This window comes from Bufo gargarizans, chromosome 6 (assembly GCF_014858855.1).
Source record: "Bufo gargarizans isolate SCDJY-AF-19 chromosome 6, ASM1485885v1, whole genome shotgun sequence".
Taxonomy (NCBI): domain Eukaryota; kingdom Metazoa; phylum Chordata; class Amphibia; order Anura; family Bufonidae; genus Bufo; species Bufo gargarizans.
Genome location: NC_058085.1, coordinates 86233091 through 86255002, shown reverse-complemented (window position 1 = coordinate 86255002; position 21912 = coordinate 86233091).

Here is a 21912-nt window from a genome sequence, read left to right as displayed (position 1 = left end):
TTTATGCATCAGATTGCTCTTCTGTTGTTCTTTTGGTGCAACAGACATTGGTATATTCTTGAAACCAATTTCTTGCCAGGTGTTAACTTAGTAAAATTATCCAAAGGCTGTGGTAAAGTAGTTATTTGTGTGCCTTTCCCTATCGTCTTATACAGTGCATGTTTTAGTTGTAAATAGTAGAACCTCGACTCTATGTTTTTCAATTGGTATTTCCTTTTTAACTCTTCATAAGATATTATATCGCCCTCTTCTCATACCTTGCCTAATTTGTATATACCGTATTTCCACCAGATCTTCTGTTCAATTAACTTTCATTCTGTGAGGCTAATATTGTCTTATATTATGGTGTCTACATAGAACCCAGTTTGGGACCATAGTTCTTTTGCCGTCTTCCAACGTTTAGCCATCAACACAATTAAAGGTATATATTTACATCCCTGTTGGGCCAGAATACCTGTTTCCATTACTTGAAAGATATTGCATTTTTCCAGTCTTTTATTTATCCCTGCTATTATATTCTTATAACTTTGCGTATTACTCCATGTTATCATATTTTTTTATAATCCCTGAACTGAAATAAAATTCCAAATCTGGTACAGATAGTCCACCCTCCTTTTCATGGATACTCAGTATCTGTGCCTTTATCCTCGGTTTTTTCCCTCGCCATATTAAATCCGTTAGTAAACTGGCTATTATTTTAAAATATCTTTTCGGGATTATCACTGGTGTATTACACAGAATATAATTCAGGGCAGGTAGTAAACACAACAGCTAACTGCATACTGCAAGTGAACTATTAGTTAGACCTCAGATATACCTCTCAGAAAGATCATAAAGTGCTTAAATAACTTAAAGCGAGAGTACAGATACTCAAGAGAGAAGTATATCCACCATTTTATGTTGAATTACAAGATTGAACAGTTGAGCCACCATCTTATGGATACCACCATCTTGTGATATATTTTCAACACACACGTGTTTTGTACATGGACTATCGGCTGTGGAGGCGGCAGTGTTATATATGAAGAAAAGTTGAAGTTAATAAATAAGTTATTTGAAGCAATTGGTGTGCTCTTTAAACCTACTGTTTCCATAGAACGGTGCTAGCGGAATTGCAGAGTAATAGACAGTCTGGTTAGACTAAAAGTCAGAGATATCAAAATTCCTCTAATGCCACAGCGCAAAAGGCACTTCATAGTGCTGTGCCTGCCACAGGCTGCGCCACCTGAGTCGGTCATTTTACTTTGCCTAATTGGTAGTGCGCCCCTGGGCCACCCCCAGGAGCAGTGAGCCCCAACACTGGCCGGGTATGCCAGGTGCTGACACCAGCCCTGGTGCGTGTGTACAGAATGGAAGTTTAATATATAGACCACCTGCTTAAAAGGTTTCTGTCACCCCAATTTTCACTATTAAACAGGCTGACATTATGCATGTGAAAATGTCACCTGAATTTAACTCTGCATTTCTTTTTTTTAAGTATGCCCCCGTTTTCGCGTAATTTTTACTTTTATTATATGCAAATTAGCCTCTAGAAGCAAGGGGGGCGTGTAACTCCCCCCCTGCTCCTAGAGGCTAATTTGCATATAATAAAAGTTAAAATTACATGAAAATGGGGGCATACTTAAATAACAGAAATGCAGAGTTAAATTCAGGTGACATTTCAGATGCATAATGTCAGCCTGTGTAATAGCGAAAATTGGGGTGTTTCATACTAGCGGAAGGATTTTCTGGCGGATGAACAGCCTGTCGGAACCGTCCTGCCACTAGTTCATGTGTGCCCCCAGAGTAATGAGCCCTCCCCATTGACTATGCAGTACTTTTAGTCCGGCTGCCTCTCGCCGTGCTGCCGCTGGAACTCTGCCCCCTCCCCCATTATAATCAATGAGGACGGAGTGGCAGTCCGGGGGCACACGTGAACTAGCGTCAGGATGGATCCGACAGGCTGTTCACCCGCCGGAACAGCCTGCCGGAGTCCCCTGCCGCTAATGTGAAAGAACCCTTAAGCTAAAGATCAGGTATGGACAGGATAGAGACTGTGTAAAATGAAAATTTTATTTCTGCTTGTGTGTGTGTAGTTTTGGTTGTTGCATCAATAAACAATCTAGTTAGGCTACTTTCACACTTGTGGCAGAATGATCCGGCAAGCAATTCCATCGTTGGAACTGCCTGCCGGATACGGCAAAACGTATGACAACTGATGGCATTTGTAAGACTGATCAGGATCCTGAAAAATGCCTGATCAGTCAGAAAAATGCATTGAAATGCCGGATCCGTCTTTTTTTCACCTTTTCTTTGGTCTGCGCATGCGCAGACTGGAGGGACGGATCTGGCAATCCGCTATTTTGAATGCCGGATCCGGGACTAATACATTCCTATGAAAAAAAATGCCGGATCTGGCATTCAGGCAAGTCTTCAGTTTTTTGGGCCGGAGATAAAACCGTAGCATGCTGCGGTTTTATCTTTTGCCTGATCAGTCAAAAAGACTGAACTGAAGACATCCTGATGCATTCTGAACGGATTACCCTCCATTCAGAATGCATAGGGATAAAACTGATCCGTTCTTTTCCTGTATAGAGCCCCTAGGACGGAACTCTATGACGGAAAAGAAAAACGCAAGTGTGAAAGTACCCTTAACTGCAGAGGTGTGATGATGCCAGCAAGCTCTCATCATCTTCTTACTCCATTTCTGGAAAACAGACAGCCCATATGTGACAAGAGAGCAAATGAGCTCTCTGATTGATAGGTTGGGGGTTGTGATATATAACATACTTCCCCTGTCCTGCAGGGACAGAAACAGGAGAAATCTATATGTCTCCTCTTCTTCCTGTAGCCTCTAAATATGTCTCACATTGTCCTCCTCTTCCTTTCCCTCCAACCTGGCCAAAACCTCAGGCAGCTGAAGAGGAGGATGGGCGTACTTCAACCTGGCATATCTCAGGCAGAATAGCAGCTAGAGATTTGAGCCAGGTCTTGTTTTAAGGTGGTACTAGCTGCTATACAGATGAAAACAGAACCTTTAGAAATAGGTCAGGAGGGAGAGCTGCAAGTATATGCAGATCACACTTCCCCTAGTCTTGTTTTAAAGCTTGTTTTACACGGTGCAGCACAGGGTGTTGTGTGTATTTCGAATCCTCCTTCCCAGTATCCTTTCACTTTAAACCCTTAGTGACCACACACATTTTTTTTTCTTTGTGTGGCTGTCATGGCCCATAACAGGTAGGAACTAGTGTTAGGGACCACTCATGGAGGCGACCTTGACGTGGTGAGTGGCTTATTACGCTTTGGCCAAAATGTACACCAATGCCTCATTCAACATCCAGCATAGAGGCAGGGCAGAGTGCTGGTGCAGAGTGCTATTACATTTGTGTTTTTACGTTTGTATCTGTATTTCACCATAGCAATGTGCACCTGCATACAGGGTTGTGCGGGCTGAACCCCCCACATTTTTTTCTTTGTAGTATATATTGGAGGCGTGGCGATCTCCAAGCAGTCATGCACACCTGACCAGTTAGTCCGCCCTGGAAGCTGGTTTTAAAGTCAGTGTAAAACTGAGTCTGCTTATATAGCACCTACCAGTAGCCATTTGGCTCCAGGAGAAGTATATAGTGGGCTCAGCATGCATGTTGGTACTTGCATCCCTGGATCCGATGAAAGCTGTAATGGCACCGGACGGGGTTAAAAGCAGAGTGTGCTTGGCGTGCATGTTGTACCTGCGCTCCCTGGACTTTGTGTGGCTGTCATGGCCCATAACAGGTAGGAACTAGTGTTAGGCACCACTCATGGAGGCGACCTTGACGTGGTGAGTGGCTTATTACGCTTTGGCCAAAATGTACACCAATGCCCCATTCAACATCCAGCATAGAGGCAGGGCAGAGTGCTGGTGCAGTGTGCTATTACATTTGTGTTTTTACGTTTGTATCTGTATTTCACCATAGCAATGTGCACCTGCGTACAGGGTTGTGCGGGCTGAACCCCCCACATTTTTTTCTTTGTAGTATATATTGGAGGCGTGGCGATCTCCATGCAGTCATGCACACCTGACCAGTTAGTCCGCCCTGGAAGCTGGTTTTAAAGTCAGTGTAAAACTGAGTCTGCTTATATAGCACCTACCAGTAGCCATTTGGCTCCAGGAGAAGTATAAAGTGGGCTCAGCATGCATGTTGGTACTTGCATCCCTGGATCCGATGAAAGCTGTAATGGCACCGGACGGGGTTAAAAGCAGAGTGTGCTTGGCGTGCATGTTGTACCTGCGCTCCCTGGACTTTGTGTGGCTGTCATGGCCCATAACAGGTAGGAACTAGTGTTAGGGACCACTCATGGAGGCGACCTTGACGTGGTGAGTGGCTTATTACGCTTTGGCCAAAATGTACACCAATGCCTTATTCAACATCGAGCATAGAGGCAGGGCAGAGTGCTGGTGCAGAGTGCTATTGCATTTGTGTTTTTACGTTTGTATCTGTATTTCCCCATAGCAATGTGCACCTGCATACAGGGTTGTGCGGGCTGAACCCCCCACATTTTTTTTTAAATTGCATTCAAAGAGCTACAGTATAACTATTTTGTTTTTTCATCAATGTACTTGTTTGAGGTCTTATTTTTTGCAGGACAAGTTCTATTTTTTTATGCACTATTTTGAGTACATGTAATAATTGATTAAAGCCATCTGTTTAGCTAAAACACCCTGGGCCAGATTTATCATTAGCTCAAGTCAGAATAATGGAGTGAAAAAGTCGCAAATTTTTGCGCAATCACTAAAACTGCGCAAAAATTTGTTCTGCTCTGCATTATGCTCGCCAGTTTTCTGAAAGTGGGAGTGTTTTCTTATGTTAATTAATCTCTAGACAGATTTACTATTGAGACTATTTAAAAAGTCGCAAAAAAGTCGCAAAAAATTGCGCAATTTCACTCCAGTGAGGACCATGCTTATCTTATGAGACTTTTTAATAGAACATGCGACTTTTTCGTAAAGATGTGCGACTTTTTCGTAAAGATGTGCGACTTTTGTAAAGCTGCTTACTGACGGATAAACTGCTACCGTCAAACCACATTTATTACAGTCTTAAAGGGCCGATCATAAATCTGACTTGGCTAAAACTGACTTTAGCCATATGTGAAAGTGGAGTGAGCTGTCGGAGTAATGATAAATCTGGCCCCCTATGTTTACGTCAGTAAAAAAAGCGTATTAGTGGTCACTAAGGCCTCTTTCACACGGGCGTCATATTTTTGGCCCGGATAAAAGGCGTGTGCGTTGCGGGAAAATGCGCGATTTTTCTGCGCGAGTGCAAAACATTGTCATGCGTTTTGCACTCGCGTGAGAAAAATCACGCATGGTTGGTACTCAAACCTGAACTTCTTCACAGAAGTTCGGGCTTGGGATTGATGTTCTGAAGATTGTATTATTTTTCCTTATAACATGGTTATAAGGGAAAATAATAGCATTCTGATGACAGAATGCATAGTAAACTAGCGCTGGAAGGGTTAAAACAAAATAAAAAATGGTTTAACTCACCTTAGTCCACTTGATCACGGCCCGGCATCTGTCCTTTGTTGAATAGGACCTGTGGTGAGCATTGCAATAATTACAGGACCTTTGATGACGTCACTCCGGTCATCACATGGTACGTCACCATGGTAAAAGATCATGTGACGTATACCATGTGATGACCGGAGTGACGTCATCAAAGGTCCTGTAATTATTGCAATGCTCACCACAGGTCCTATTCAACAAAGGACAGATGCCGGGCCGCGATCAAGTGGACTAAGGTGAGTTAAACCATTTTTTATTTTGTTTTAACCCTTCCAGCGCTAGTTTACTATGCATTCTGTATTCAGAATGCTATTATTTTCCCTTATAACCATGTTATAAGGGAAAATAATTCATTGAATTGACTGTCACCTAGCAACCATGCGTGAAAATCGCACCGCATCCGCACTTGCTTGCGGATGCTCTGCTATTTACACGCACCCCATTCACTTCTATGGGGCCTGCGTCGTGTGAAAATCGCACAATATAGAGCATGCTGCGATTTTCACTCAACGCACAAGTGATGCGTGAAAATCACCGCTCATGTGCACAGCCCCATAGAAATGAATGGATCAGGATTCAGTGCGGGTGCAATGCGTTCACTTCACGCTTCGCACCCGCACGGAAAACTCGCCCGTGTGAAAGGGGCCTAAGGGGTTAACCAATTGCCATGCATTCAGATTGCCTTCTGCAATCCCTTGCTGGTTCCAAATGATAGACTAATCTGGAATGCCATGGATATTTGACAATGGGTTTTCTAAATCAAACCATTTTTAAAACAGAATTCTTAGTAATAATTACAAGCAATGACTATTACGCTGAAATATAAGCAGTAAATCCAAAAGCGATGCAGCACTTTAAATTATAAACATATGCTATTCGAATATTTTAGGACCTATTCATTTTGTGTTTGTGGTCTTTGGGTGACAGTAAATATGCAGTGAAATATTTATAAGTATGAGTAGGAGGCGCCATATTGCATATTTTAATCTCGTTAGATCAAAGTGTTAACAATCTCAATTAATACATCACAAAACTACATGCTAACATCTGCTGATGCTGAATATTTGGGAATGTATTCAAACTGAATATTTTATTTAGTTTGGTGTCTCAGACTGTCTCGGCTGATAAGAGGGGGTTTGTCATCCATACTGCTGGTCTGCAGTGGTCACATATAGCTCTACTGTGTTAATATTAGCTTTTTTTCGGCAAGTGAAAGGTTTCAAGCAATTAGCCAATGGACTGTTCACACAAGAAAGCCTCGCCTTGCTGAATCATTTTCTGTGATCAACAAAAAAACGGAAAATAGAGCAGCAGTCATCGGACAGCTGTGTTTTTCTTTGATATCGACAGGTGCATTACGGGAGGGAGCGTATGCCCCAATATTTGAACAACAAATTGCAGGACATATTAACCACCTCCGGACCGCCTAACGCAGATGTGCGGTCCGGAGGTGGCAGCCCTGCGCACGACGACGCATATACGCGTCATCTCGCGAGGGCCGGGATTTCCTGTGAACGCGCGCACACAGGCGCGCGCGCTCACAGGAACGGAAGGTAAGCGAGTGGATCTCCAGCCTGCCAGCGGCGATCGCTCGCTGGCAGGCTGGAGATCCGAATTTTTTAACCCCTAACAGGTATATTAGACGCTGTTTTCATAACAGCGTCTAATATACCTCCTACCTGGTCCTCTGGTGGTCCCTTTTGTTAGGATCGACCACCAGAGGACTCAGGTAGGTCAGTACAGTCGCACCAAACACCACACTACACTACACTACACCCCCCCACCCCCCCCCCCCGTCACTTATTAACCCCTTATAAACCCCTGATCACCCATGATCACCCCATATAAACTCCCTGATCACCCCCCTGTCATTGATCACCGCCCTGTCATTGATCACCCCCCTGTCAGGCTCCGTTCAGACGTCCGCATGATTTTTACGGATCCGATCCATGTATCCATGGATCCGTAAAAATCATGCGGACGTCTGAATGGAGCCTTACAGGGGGGTGATCAATGACAGGCGGGTGATCACCCATATACACTCCCTGATCACCCCCTGTCATTGATCACCCCCGTCATTGATCACCCCCGTGTAAGGCACCATTCAGACGTCCGCATGATTTTTACGGATCCATGGATACATGGATCGGATCCGCAAAACACATGCGGACGTCTGAATGGAGCCTTACAGGGGGTGATCAATGACAGGCGGGTGATCACCCATATACACTCCCTGATCACCCCCCTGTCATTGATAACCCCCCTGTAAGGCTCCATTCAGACGTCCGCATGCATTTTGTGGATCCGATCCATGTATCCATGGATCCGTAAAAAATCATACGGATGTCTGAATGGAGCCTTACAGGGGGGGTGATCAGTGACAGGGGGGTGATCACCCTGATTACCCTGATCACCCCCTGTCATTGATAACCCCCCTGTAAGGCTCCATTCAGACGTCCGCATGCGTTCTGTGGATCCGATCCATGTATCCATGGATCCGTAAAAAATCATGCGGATGTCTGAATGGAGCCTTACAGGGGGGGTGATCAGTGACAGGGGGGTGATCACCCTGATTACCCTGATCACCCCCTGTCATTGATAACCCCCCTGTAAGGCTCCATTCAGACGTCCGCATGCATTTTGTGGATCCGATCCATGTATCCATGGATCCGTAAAAAATCATGCGGATGTCTGAATGGAGCCTTACAGGGGGGGTGATCAGTGACAGGGGGGTGATCACCCTGATTACCCTGATCACCCCCTGTCATTGATAACCCCCCTGTAAGGCTCCATTCAGACGTCCGCATGCATTTTGTGGATCCGATCCATGTATCCATGGATCCGTAAAAAATCATGCGGATGTCTGAATGGAGCCTTACAGGGGGGGTGGTCAGTGACAGGGGGGTGATTACCCTGATCACCCCCTGTCATTGATAACCCCCCTGTAAGGCTCCATTCAGACGTCCGCATGCGTTTTGTGGATCCGATCCATGTATCCATGGATCCGTAAAAAATCACGCGGATGTCTGAATGGAGCCTTACAGGGGGGGTGATCAGTGACGGGGGGTGATCACCCTGATTACCCTGATCACCCCCTGTCATTGATAACCCCCCTGTAAGGCTCCATTCAGACGTCCGCATGCATTTTGTGGATCCGATCCATGTATCCATGGATCCGTAAAAAATCATGCGGATGTCTGAATGGAGCCTTACAGGGGGGGTGGTCAGTGACAGGGGGGTGATCACCCTGATTACCCTGATCACCCCCTGTCATTGATAACCCCCCTGTAAGGCTCCATTCAGACGTCCGCATGCATTTTGTGGATCCGATCCATGTATCCATGGATCCGTAAAAAATCATGCGGATGTCTGAATGGAGCCTTACAGGGGGGGTGGCCAGTGACAGGGGGGTGATCACCCTGATTACCCTGATCACCCCCTGTCATTGATAACCCCCCTGTAAGGCTCCATTCAGACGTCCGCATGCATTTTGTGGATCCGATCCATGTATCCATGGATCCGTAAAAAATCATGCGGATGTCTGAATGGAGCCTTACAGGGGGGGTGATCAATGACAGGGGGGTGATCAGGGAGTCTATATGGGTGATCACCCCCCTGTCATTGATCACCCCCCTGTCATTGATCACTCCCCCCCCCTGGTAAGGCTCCAATTCAGCCATTTTTTTTGGCCCAAGTTAGCGGAAATTTTTTGTTTGTTTTTGTTTTTGTTTTTTCTTACAAAGTCTCATATTCCACTAACTTGTGTCAAAAAATAAAATCTCACATGGACGCACCCCTCACGGAATCCAAATGCGTAAACATTTTTAGACATTTATATTCCAGACTTCTTCTCACGCTTTAGGGCCCCTAAAAAGCCAGGGCAGTATAAATACCCCACATGTGACCCCATTTCGGAAAGAAGACACCCCAAGATATTCCGTGAGGGGCATATTGAGTCCATGAAAGATTGAAATTTTTGTCCTAAGTTAGCGGAAAGTTAGACTTTGTGAGAAATAAACAAAAAAAATCAATATCCGCTAACTTATGCAAAAAAAAAATAAATTCGAGGAACTCGCCATGCCCCTCATTGGATACCTTGGGGTGTCTTCTTTCCAAAGTGGGGTCACATGTGGGGTATTTATACTGCCCTGGCTTTTTAGGGGCCCTAAAGCATGAGAAGAAGTCTGGGATCCAAATGTCTAAAAATGCCCTCCTAAAAGGAATTTGGGCCCCTTTGCGCATCTAGGCTGCAAAAAAGTGTCACACATGTGGTATCGCCGTACTCAGGAGAAGTTGGGGAATGTGTTTTGGGGTGTCATTTTACATATACCCATGCTGGGTGAGAAAAATATCTTGGTCAAATGCCAACTTTGTATAAAAAAATGGGAAAAGTTGTCTTTTGCCAAGATATTTCTCTCACCCAGCATGGGTATATGTAAAATGACCCCCCAAAACACATTGCCCAACTTCTCCTGAGTACGGCGATACCACATGTGTGACACTTTTTTGCAGCCAAGGTGGGCAAAGGGGCACCTTTCGGATTTCGCAGGCCATTTTTTACACATTTTGATTGCAAGGTACTTCTTACACATTTGGGCCCCTAAATTGCCAGGGCAGTATAACTACGCCACAAGTGACCCCATTTTGGAAAGAAGACACCCCAAGGTATTCCGTGGGGGGCACGGCGAGTTCCTAGAATTTTTTATTTTTTGTCACAATTTAGCGGAAAATGATGATTTTTCTTTTTTTTCTTTTTTCCTTACAAAGTCTCATATTCCACTAACTTGCGACAAAAAATTAAAAATTCTAGGAACTCACCATGCCCCTCACGGAATACCTTGGGGTGTCTTCTTTCTAAAATGGGGTCACTTGTGGCGTAGTTATACTGCCCTGGCAATTTAGGGGCCCAAATGTGTGAGAAGAACTTTGCAATCAAAATGTGTAAAAAATGCCCTGCAAAATCCGAAAGGTGCACTTTGGAATATGTGCCCCTTTGCCCACCTTGGCAGCAAAAAAGTGTGACACATCTGGTATCGCCGTACTCAGGAGAAGTTGGGCAATGTGTTTTGGGGTGTCATTTTACATATACCCATGCTGGGTGAGAAAAATATCTTGGTCAAATGCCAACTTTGTATAAAAAAATGGGAAAAGTTGTCCTTTGCCAAGATATTTCTCTCACCCAGCATGGGTATATGTAAAATGACACCCCAAAACACATTCCCCAACTTCTCCTGAGTACGGCGATACCAGATGTGTGACACTTTTTTGATGCCAAGGTGGGCAAAGGGGCACATATTCCAAAGTGCACCTTTCGGATTTCACCGTCATTTTTTACAGATTTTGATTGCAAAGTACTTCTCACACATATGGGCCCCTAAATTGCCAGGGCAGTATAACTACGCCACAAGTGACCCCATTTTGGAAAGAAGACACCCCAAGGTATTCCGTGAGGGGCATGGCGAGTTCCTAGAATTTTTTATTTTTTGTCGCAAGTTAGTGAAATATGAGACTTTGTAAGGAAAAAAGAGGAAAAAAAAAAAATCATCATTTTCCGCTAACTTGTGACAAAAAATAAAAAATTCTAGGAACTCGCCATGCCCCTTACGGAATACCTTGGGGTGTCTTCTTTCCAAAATGGGGTCACTTGTGGCGTAGTTATACTGCCCTGGCAATTTAGGGGCCCAAATGTGTGAGAAGAACTTTGCAATCAAAATGTGTAAAAAATGGCCTGCAAAATCTGAAAGGTGCACTTTGGAATATGCGCCCCTTTGCCCACCTTGGCAGCAAAAAAGTGTCACACATCTGGTATCGCCGTACTCAGGAGAAGTTGGGGAATGTGTTTTGGGGTGTCATTTTACATATACCCATGCTGGGTGAGAGAAATATCTTGGCAAAAGACAACTTTTCCCATTTTTTTATACAAAGTTGGCATTTGACCAAGATATTTTTCTCACCCAGCATGGGTATATGTAAAATGACCCCCCAAAACACATTCCCCAACTTCTCCTGAGTATGGCAATACCAGATGTGTGACACTTTTTTGCAGCCAAGGTGGGCAAAGGGGCGCATATTCCAAAGTGCACCTTTTGGATTTCACCGGTCATTTTTTACACATTTTGATTGCTAGGTACTTCTCACACATTTGGGCCCCTAAATTGCCAGGGCAGTATAACTACCCCACAAGTGACCCCATTTTGGAAAGAAGACACCCCAAGGTATTCTGTGAGGGGCATGGTGAGTTCCTAGAATTTTTTATTTTTTGTCGCAAGTAAGTGGAATATGAGACTTTGTAAGAAAAAAATAAAAAATAAAAATCATCATCATTTTCCGCTAACTTGTGACAAAAAATAAAAAGTTCTATGAACTCACTATGCCCATCAGCGAATACCTTAGGGTGTCTACTTTCCGAAATGGGGTCATTTGTGGGGTAGTTATACTGTTTGGGCATTGTAGAACCTCAGGAAACATGACAGGTGCTCAGAAAGTCAGAGCCGTTTCAAAAAGCGGAAATTCACATTTTTGTACCATAGTTTGTAAATGCTATAACTTTTACCCAAACCATTTTTTTTTTGCCCAAACATTTTTTTTTAATCAAAGACATGTAGAACTATAAATTTAGCGAAAAATTTATATATGGATGTGTTTTTTTTTGCAAAATTTCACAGCTGAAAGTGAAAAATGTCATTTTTTTGCAAAAAAATCGTTACATTTTGATTAATAACAAAAAAAGTAAAAATGTCAGCAGCAATAAAATACCACCAAATGAAAGCTCCATTAGTGAGAAGAAAAGGAGGTAAAATTCATTTGGGTGGTAAGTTGCATGACCGAGCGATAAACGGTGAAAGGAGTGTAGTGCCGAAGTGTAAAAAGTGGCCTGGTCATGAAGGGGGTTTCACCTAGCGGGGCTGAAGTGGTTAAAGAGAACCAGGGCTGCCATCAAGAATTTCCGGGCCCCATACAGGCAAATCGTGTGCTCCATCCAGCTCTTCTCACATTCATAGTCATATGAACAGCCATAAGATTTATTTTTTTTCAGGCCATTTTGCCATACACAAAGTTTAAAAGTTTTATAAACTTTTAATATGGGTTAAACAAAGGGGGGGATTTGCACCATTTTGTGTACACTGCTTAGCGATCCTAACAAATAAAGTGTTTACTGTAGTGTACAAGTTATCATGATTACAGGGATACCAAATACTGTTTTGTGCTATTTAGGGCGCATGCACACGACCGCAAGTTATCTTTACAGAAAAATTTCACTTTTACTTTTTAACTTTACCATAAAAGAAAAGCTTGGAGGTAAAAGTTATATTTTTCTGCCATAACTTTCACTAAACAAGCTATTTCACAGGTCTCTGCTGGGAATTGAACCCCAGACCTTGTATATAGTAGGCAGCTGACTTAACACTACACTACAGAACAGCTCTGATATAAGGATGTGATTTTTTTGTGCTTAAAAAAGCTATAAAATAGTAATACTGTTTTCTTAATATTTTCAGTTAAGATGGCGGAAGAGCAAAAGCTACGTCTTTCTGCAAAATTTATGTCCTTAAAATAACAATGGAGCAAAGACCATTACAATAAATGCATTTTAGTAACATACCTACTGTTAAATATGACAACACTTTATTTGGTATCCCTGTAGCCATAACCCACTATGTCACAGACCGCTTGGAGACACATCATCGCTGAAGCCAATAATTGGCTGTAGCAATGCACATGACTGCATCATTCTGGAATTTTACAGGACAGGGACTGGAAAACTGCTGAATGGAGCGGGGAAGTGTCGGGGAGCAGGTAATTATGAGTTTTTCAGCAGATACAGCATTCTGTTAAAAAATGTTAAAAAGATGGACAAGCCCTTTAAGAGGTAAAGAGGGACAGAGTTATTTGGGTGGCATGGTATGAATGCTCTACTCCGGGGGTATGCAGCCTTCGAGACGCCAGGTGTTGTGAAACTACAATTCCTAGCATGCTCCATTAATTTCTATGGGAAGAGCAGAGCAAGTATGCACGCAGCTGGGTGCTGGAGGTTACCCACCCCTGCTCTGTTATTGGATCAAAATGCATAGAAGGTCTTACAGAAAATGCTGCATAAAAAGGACAGGATGATGTACAGTATGGGTTGATGGGTGACAGGACAGACTGTAGATCTCTACATAGCTCCAAGGGCAAGCATTGAGCTAACCCGACAAACAATTGTCTAGCCCAGAGTCTAAGTGACTGACTGCGTGGGTTACATAGAAGTTTTACTGGCAATATTGATATCGACTTTGATTTTACACTCACTGCCCTCTGTACACAAAGCCACCAAAGAGACAATGGTGGCCCTCCTAAGACAGTCAGCCTTGAGGACCCTCTTAACAAGGTCAACTTTGGGCCCCCCTAAGGGTTCTGCCACTCGTTAAGTTTTTTTTATGCAGTTTTTGCAGCCAAAATCAGGTGTGGATTATAACAGTGAACGTATCAAGGACAGATACAATTTTTTCAATCCAGTCCTAGTTTTGGCTTAAAAAACTGCAGAAAAAACATGAACATTGAACACTGAAGCACCCCTGGCAGAATTAGCTACCCTGCTGTATCTTAGGTCCGTCTAAATAAAGGAGACAGTTGGAGTATTTTACGCCAAATGTATTAAAAGACACACATGCTGCTTAACAAATTTGATGCATTTGTCACTGTCCAATGGAAAATAAAATCTAAGCCTCTATTATGAGCTGTAGATTTTCACCATAATTTGCTCCATTTTCTTATTTTATTAACTTTGACTTAAACAACATCAATTCCTATTGTCTAATTTAACAAGAAAATATTTTTGTACAAATTTGGCATACTTGATAATATCTTTTTTGGCATAGTTTAAGTCCAAAACTTCAAATGACTAATCTTAGTAAATATAGACCATGGTATAGCGCTATTATTGACATTATTCTACATTGAATGGTACAATGATTTCATTCACATGCGCTGCATGGAACTGATACGTGGACATTTTTGACACCGTTCTCTGCATATTTGTGCGACCCTATGGCAGTATAATTTGAACATTGGCACTATTATTTGCACATTGTATGGTGTCATTATGCGAACATTATTTTCACTGATACCTGCATAGCATTATTTTGGGAAGTGATTGGTACTACGGCATATGTCACTGTTACGTGGTAATATGAGTTGCATGCTCTGTGCACTGTTAATTGGAAACTTCAGGGCTCGTGGGCGGAAACAAACTAAAAGTGTCCCCATGTTGTAGGCAGGCCCAGATTGACAGAAGATGAAACACAATTAGGCAGGGACAACAGAAGTAGACGGGGTCTTCAATACTGCACAGTGCAGCACAAAAAAAATGCCACCATAGGTCGGTGAGAGCGGTGATACATTTGAGTTCAGGAGGACACCTGCGGCCATTGGCCAGGTGCATAATTACCTGATGCTCCTAGCATTTATTAAAGCTTAGCGCATCAGATTATTATGCACATGGTTGGTGGCAGTGAGAAGAGCTTGGGTGCCCCCCTAGGCATCTGCCCACTGGGAAATTTCCCTGCTGGGTCTATGGCCACTCTGCCCCTGTCAAGGCTGCATGTTCGGTATGTGTACAATCAAAGTCATTTATATTGGTTGCATTATGTGGGAAGGAAAACGGGTGATTATGTTATTATAAACGAGTGTTTATTACCTTGTCTACATGAATACATGACCTATATGTTCCTCTTGAGTTCTTGACCACTTACTTGAATCTGACAGGCTTTCCTGTTTCATTACAAAAATTAGAAAGTCAGGTCTTGTGAATAATTGCATTTTGGCAGATGATCTGTGGGTAGGAGAGAGAGACGATTGCACCGTACGGCAATGTCATCACTGCTAATTTTATTTCTCACACTGCGTTCATATGCTACTCAGATGGGATCCATATTTTGTTACCTAATAAAATTGTAATATCGTTATGCAGGAATATAAATGTGATGCTTGTTGTACTTGACAAGGCCAGATATTAGTATCCCTGAATGTATATGTCAGTATCAACTAGAGAATATCCGCACATAGGAAATTACTCAAATCAAATTATTCTGACTCTAAAATTCTAAGCCATGGGATACATGAAAAATAACATCAAGCTTGGCCTTACCTTTACACAGAAAGAGGATTTAACAAATCATGCTCTCTAAACAAAATCAATCTTGTGAAATGTTGTTTGATCCACACATTAATCATTAAAGCTTGACTTTAGCTTAGAATTAGTTTACCATAGTATGGAAGCTTAAAGGGGTTTTCGTTTTGCATCAGCATTCTTAACATAACCATTTATGAAGGCAGCTGTAATTTTCTAATATATTTCTATTTCTTTTATTGCTCCTATTTCCTGTTCTGGGCTGTGTCACATGACCATGTCCATGCAGTTCTTTATTATGTCCTGTGACGTTATGTCCAAGGGTTTTTCTATGGGTGGGAGGAGCTATAAACTAGCTGGGTGTTGTTGGTGGCGGTGCTGGAGCTGTGACAGGAATGAGAAGTGCATCATGGGTTTGGTTGGATACAGAAACAGGAAGTGCTACATACAGGATGGAAACAAACCAGAGTGTTTGTGTGACGGGTCAGAGGAGTCCAAACTGAAAAAGAAAAAGCCTGGGGAAGATTTACATGAGTTAATCGGTGTGACCTCTGGATAGGTCATCAGTATGTGATTGGTGGGGGTCCGACACCCGGGACCCCCACCGATCAGCTTTTTGAGAAGGCATCGATGCTCACAGTAGCACTGCAGCCTTCTCATAGCTTTCTTTAGGCAAAGTGACGTCACGTTCATTGGTCACAAGGCCTAGGCGGAGCTCAGCCCCACTGAAGTGAATAGGGATGAGCACAATAACAAGCACAGCTGCTATACAATGTACGGTGCTCTGCTTGATGAGCTCAGAGTACCTGTTCCTTTATAAACACTGAGCGGCAAGGGTCTTGGCTGTCGGACCACCACAAATCACATACTGATGACCTATCCAGAGGTAATCAGTAGAAATATCTCGGAAAACCTTTTTAAAGACTCTGTCCAACACATTTCAGCATAAACTGCTTAACACATGTATATACATGGTTTTTAACTGGACCAATAAAGGATAAAATTATATATATTAATAAAAAAATAATATATATATATATATATATATATATATATATATATATATTATTCTCCCCCCCCCCCCCCCCTTCTATTTCGGCTGCTGGGTAACACTTTTTTGTATTGATACCATTCCATTGAATGGATTGGGGACCATTGGTCCACACAGAGAAAATTGCAGCATGGCTGTCCTTCAGCCCCTCCGACATCATCCATGTTTGGTTCCTACCGGTTCACCACTGGACAATACCTGTTGAGAGTAAGGTATGCAAAGCTGTCTGATATGGCAGGATGTCCACTGGGCCCCCTAGACCAAATACAGTGCCAGCTGTCTGGTTAGTTGCGTTTCTGTGTTATATTTGTTGTAGACTTAGCACCATGAATGGGAAATATGGTGGCCTATAAACGTAGTATATGGCAGGGGCTCCAATGCCCACGTTAGGCATACTGCTAAAAAAAATAAGCAGTGTGTGGGTCCCATCATTGAGGTTTAGCAATGTTAAAGTAGTTTTCTGTAGGACAGTGCTGTTGTGAGATTAAGGGCAGCAACAATTGATTCTCTTTTGTGTTACCCTTCATGCTAAGCAGAACCTAGGATTCATAATGCAAACAGATGTCTTTGTCTCCAGTCAATGTATTTATCATAATTAGAATCAATAAAAAAAAGTAGTCTTTCTGCTGCGCACTTGTCTGGTGTATTCTCCACATCCGCTGAGCAAGTGGTATTCTTATTACACACATCGGTAATCAATAGATCTGTTTAGCACAATGATCTCGCCGGAAAATTTGTTAAATAGATGTCCTGATGTTATAACCAGAAGGTAAATATCAGACGTAGTATCTTCTTGATTCATAGGATGTACGCAGTAGACAAATACATTACATTCCACAAAACTGTACAGCAGAAACCCATTTTCAATATTAAGGAATTCGGAATTAATGCAGGGATCCATCATTCAGCAGTTCTTAAACACCCAGGATGTCCATCTATTACACTGATGGGCGATCGTAGAGATGAGCGAAGTTTAGAAAAATTTGATTCGACCAATTTGCCGAACTTCAACAAGAAATTTGATTAGTTACCAATTAATTTGTCACGAATCGCTATAAATCAGGTATACCTAGGCCTCTCAGTGTGAAGGCTTGGAAGTTAACTTTTTCTCGACTGCTGACAGTATATTTATGTTGGCGGCCAGGCATTTAAAAATGGTGCCCGCTGGCTTGTGCAGCGAGCATCGGGCTGCGGGGTGTCTGCCGTTTTAAAAAACAGACACCTGACACTAATGTCCGTGACCAGCGGTAATGGCGGTCGTGTACTTATAACCCTTCAGATGATGTTACCCCATACCAGCAAAAGCCCCTGTTTGGTCACCATATTATATGGCAGCTAGTTTTCAGGCTCCTGTCCCTTATGGCAATAATCCAGCAGCGGTTTGATCCATCCACCATGGTTGGTCTTCTGGTTTTAACCATAATACATTTATGTTTAAAATACCACTCGGTTCATGGAATGGAAGGATCACGCACCTTGTGGAGGGATCCACATGGGTTAAAATTTCTTTGCACTGCACAGTGATGTAGAGTTTGCTTAAAATTTGTTGTGGCTGTCATAGTGACGCAAAATTTTCGCTAACAGAATGTATTAGCTATGAATGACGTTGCACTGCAAAGTGATGTAGAATTTGATAAAAATAGTCATAGTGAATAGAGATGAGTGATTCAAAGGTGACGAAGTAGAATTCGATCCGAATTTCAGGAATTATTTGATTCACACTGAATCCGAATTTCCTCACGCTTCGTGGTAACGAATACATTTTTTTCCTAAAACGGCTGCTGCACATCTTAGTACATGGAGCAAGGAACTCTGGGAACGAGGGATCACCCACAATGCCATGCACGCAGCCAATCAGCAGCCAGCCAGCCATGTGATGTCACAGCCCTATAAATAGCCTCAGCCATCTTGGATTCAGACATTTTGCAGTGTACTTAGTGCAGGGAGAGACGTCAGCAGGCACTAGGGACTGTGCTAGGAAAGACTTGAAAAGTTATATTTTGCTCAATAGAAGTTCACGGAGAGAGCATTAGAAGTTCAGGGAAAGGATAGGGAGGAATTATTCCACAGTATTGAAGCAGAACAGGGTTCAGTAGGAGAGGTTACAGCCTGGGTAATAGGAACAATCCTATTACACCTTGCTGCACTGACTGCGGATCCAAATTGCCAATTATACTGCTGCTCATTTCAGGTTTGCAATAGATGATACCTCTGTAATTCCAGCAAACCGTTCTTGCTATTGGAGTCTTATTAGCCCTTGTGCAGTGCAGTTATATATATGTTCTAAAGTCTTTTTTTTGTTGTATGAGTGGGGGGGGGGGGGGGGGGGGGCAAAGGGGCTTATTAGCCATTGCGTGTTGAAGTGAGAAAATTACAGCCCTTTTTGGTGTGCATTAGTGGCGTAAAAAAAAGATTATTTGCCGTTCACGGCCGCAGTTATATGTTCTAAAGCCTTTTTTTTTATTGTGTATTAGTGGGGGGGGGGGGGGGGGGCTTATTAGCCGTTGTATGGTGAAGTGAGAAAATGAAAGCCCTTTCTGGCATGTATTAGTGGCAAAAAAAACTTTATTTGCTGTTCACGGCTGCAGTTATATGTTATAAAGCCTTTTTTTTGGCATGTATGAGTGGGAAAAAGGACTTATTAGTAGTGTTGGGCGAGCATGCTCTGCCGAACACTAATTTTACTCAAGCATCGCGATGCTCGGCACATTGCGGTGTTCGGCCGAACACCGCATGTGCTTGAGCGCGATGCTCGAGTCTCCTCCCTGCACATTTGTTGGCTGCTACGCAGCCAATAAACATGCAGGTAAGTACTGCCATTAACTGTAATGCCATAGCCATGTTGGCTACTGGCATTAAAGTGATTGGCTGTCCGGAACGCATCATCGGGTGCTATATAGCACCCGATGACAAGTGTTCAGCTCAGTCTTATACAGGGAGAGCTGTGCTGAAGAAGGGACAGATAGTGTAGGGAGAGAAATAGTAATATTTTATTGAAAAAACTTGTTAGAGACCTAAAAGTCCTTTTAAGTACTATTGTTGTATCTAGCAGCAAAATAATTATTAGCGCAACCTGCGCTAAATTGCGTGGAATTGTTAGAGAGACCCAAAAGTCCTTTTAAGGACTATTGTTGTATCTGGCAGCAATATATATTTTTAGCGCAACCTGCGCTAAATAGCTTGCAATTGTTTGGCCATTGCAGACATAGACATTATCTGCGCTACATCTCCTGTGTAACGTGTGCGCAGCCTAAAAATATCTGTGACATCCAGTGCACTTTTTCCATAGACGGTGTCCGCTGCGGACAGTTACATTACCTGCGCTACATCTCCCGTATAACGTTTGTGTATCTGAAATATCAGTGACATTCAGTCAAATTTTTTTGCTGCTGGAGGCAGCGACATTACCTGCGCTACATTTCCAGTATAATGTTAGCGCATCCGAAATATCAGTGACATTCAGTGTAGTTTTTTCGCCGCTGGTGACAGCGACATTATCTGCGCTACATCTCCTGTGTAACGTGTGCGCAGCCTAAAAATATCTGTGACATCCAGTGTACTTTTTCCGTAGACGGTGTCCACTGCGGACAGTTACATTACCTGCATTACATCTCCTGTATAACGTTTGTGTGTCCTAAATATCAGTGACAATAATTCAGTGTAATTTTTTATTAGCCGCTGGTGACAGCGACATTACTTGTGCTATACCTCCTGTATAACGTTTGCGCATCCTAAAATTTTCTGTGACATTCAGTGTACTTTTTTCATAGATGCTGCGGACAGCGACATTATCTGTGCTACATCTCCTGTTTAACATGTGCACATCCTGTGCACTTTATTTGCGCATACACTTACAAAACCTGCGCTACTGTGCGTGTGACATACTTGCAAGCATATATACCATTTAATATGTGCAATGGTAAGTGATGGGGAAGTGGCCGTGCTGCTGATGGTGCACGCAGAGGACGTGGCCCTGGGCGCAGTGAAACTGTGCCCGCTGCCAGAGCACAAGAAACAAACTCATCCACAATACCTAGCTTCTTGTCCCAGTTTGCAGGGCGGCACAGGACACCACTCTCGAAGTCAGATCAGTGTGACCAGGTGGTCGGTTGGATTGCAGCAGATAATGCTTTCAGTCGGTTAAGCATCACCCTGTCTTCCACAAAGTCCAGTCTTCAGTTCTCAGTTGATGCTCCTTCCTCCCACCATGGAGAGTCTTGGCAAACAAGTGATCCCACAGTCGGATATTCCGAGGAGCTCTTTTCATCGGCATTCCTTGATTTGGGCCTCTCGCCAAGCCCGCTTGAAGAGGGACATGAGGAGATCTTGTGCCCTGATTCCCAAACTCTTGAGCATCTGCAGTCACAAGAAGATGACGGTGGGGAACAGTAATTAGTGTTTCACGAGGTGGATGATGATCATGAGACACACTTGCCAATAAGTCAACCGCAATTAGTGTCTCAAGAGGTTGATGATGAGGATAAGACACAGTTGTCAATAACTGAGGTTGTTGTTAGGTTAACAAGTCAGGAATATAACCAGAGTGAGAAAGTGGAAGAGGAGGTGGTGGACGATGAAGTCACTGACCCAAACTAGGAAGGTGGCAAGTTGAGTGAGGACAGCAGTACAGAGTTGGAGGGATCCGCAGCACTACAACATGCTGGAAGAGGCAGTGGGGTGGCAAAAGGGAGAAGGCGGGCCAAACAGGCCCGCAACTGTTCCCCGGCGCACCCCATTGCGGCAATAGTGTGGACGATAAAAGAAATGTCATTTGCAACCTGTGACGTACCAATGTGAGCAGGGGCATGAACACTAGTAACCTCACCATCACCAGCATGATCCGCCACATGTCATCAAAGCACCCTAATAGGTGGGTTGAATGCCTGGGTCCACAATCAGTGTCTACGGGTCACACCACTGCCTCCTCTTCCCCGTGTTACGTGCTGGCCAATTTCCTGCCCAATACGCAGGCCCGGATGCCTCCCGCCAGGCACCTGGACCTTCGCAAGCACCATCAGCTAACACATCCACTTCTCTGGCCCAGGCGCAGTGTACAGATGTCTATATCCCAGGTCTTTGAACAAAAGCGCAAATACCCAGCCACCCACCGAGAGGCCATAGCACTAAATGCGCACCTTTCCGAATTGCTGGCCCTGAAAATGTTGCCATTTAGGCTTGTGGACACTGAGGCTTTCCGCAGCCTGATGGTGGTGGCCGTCCCACATT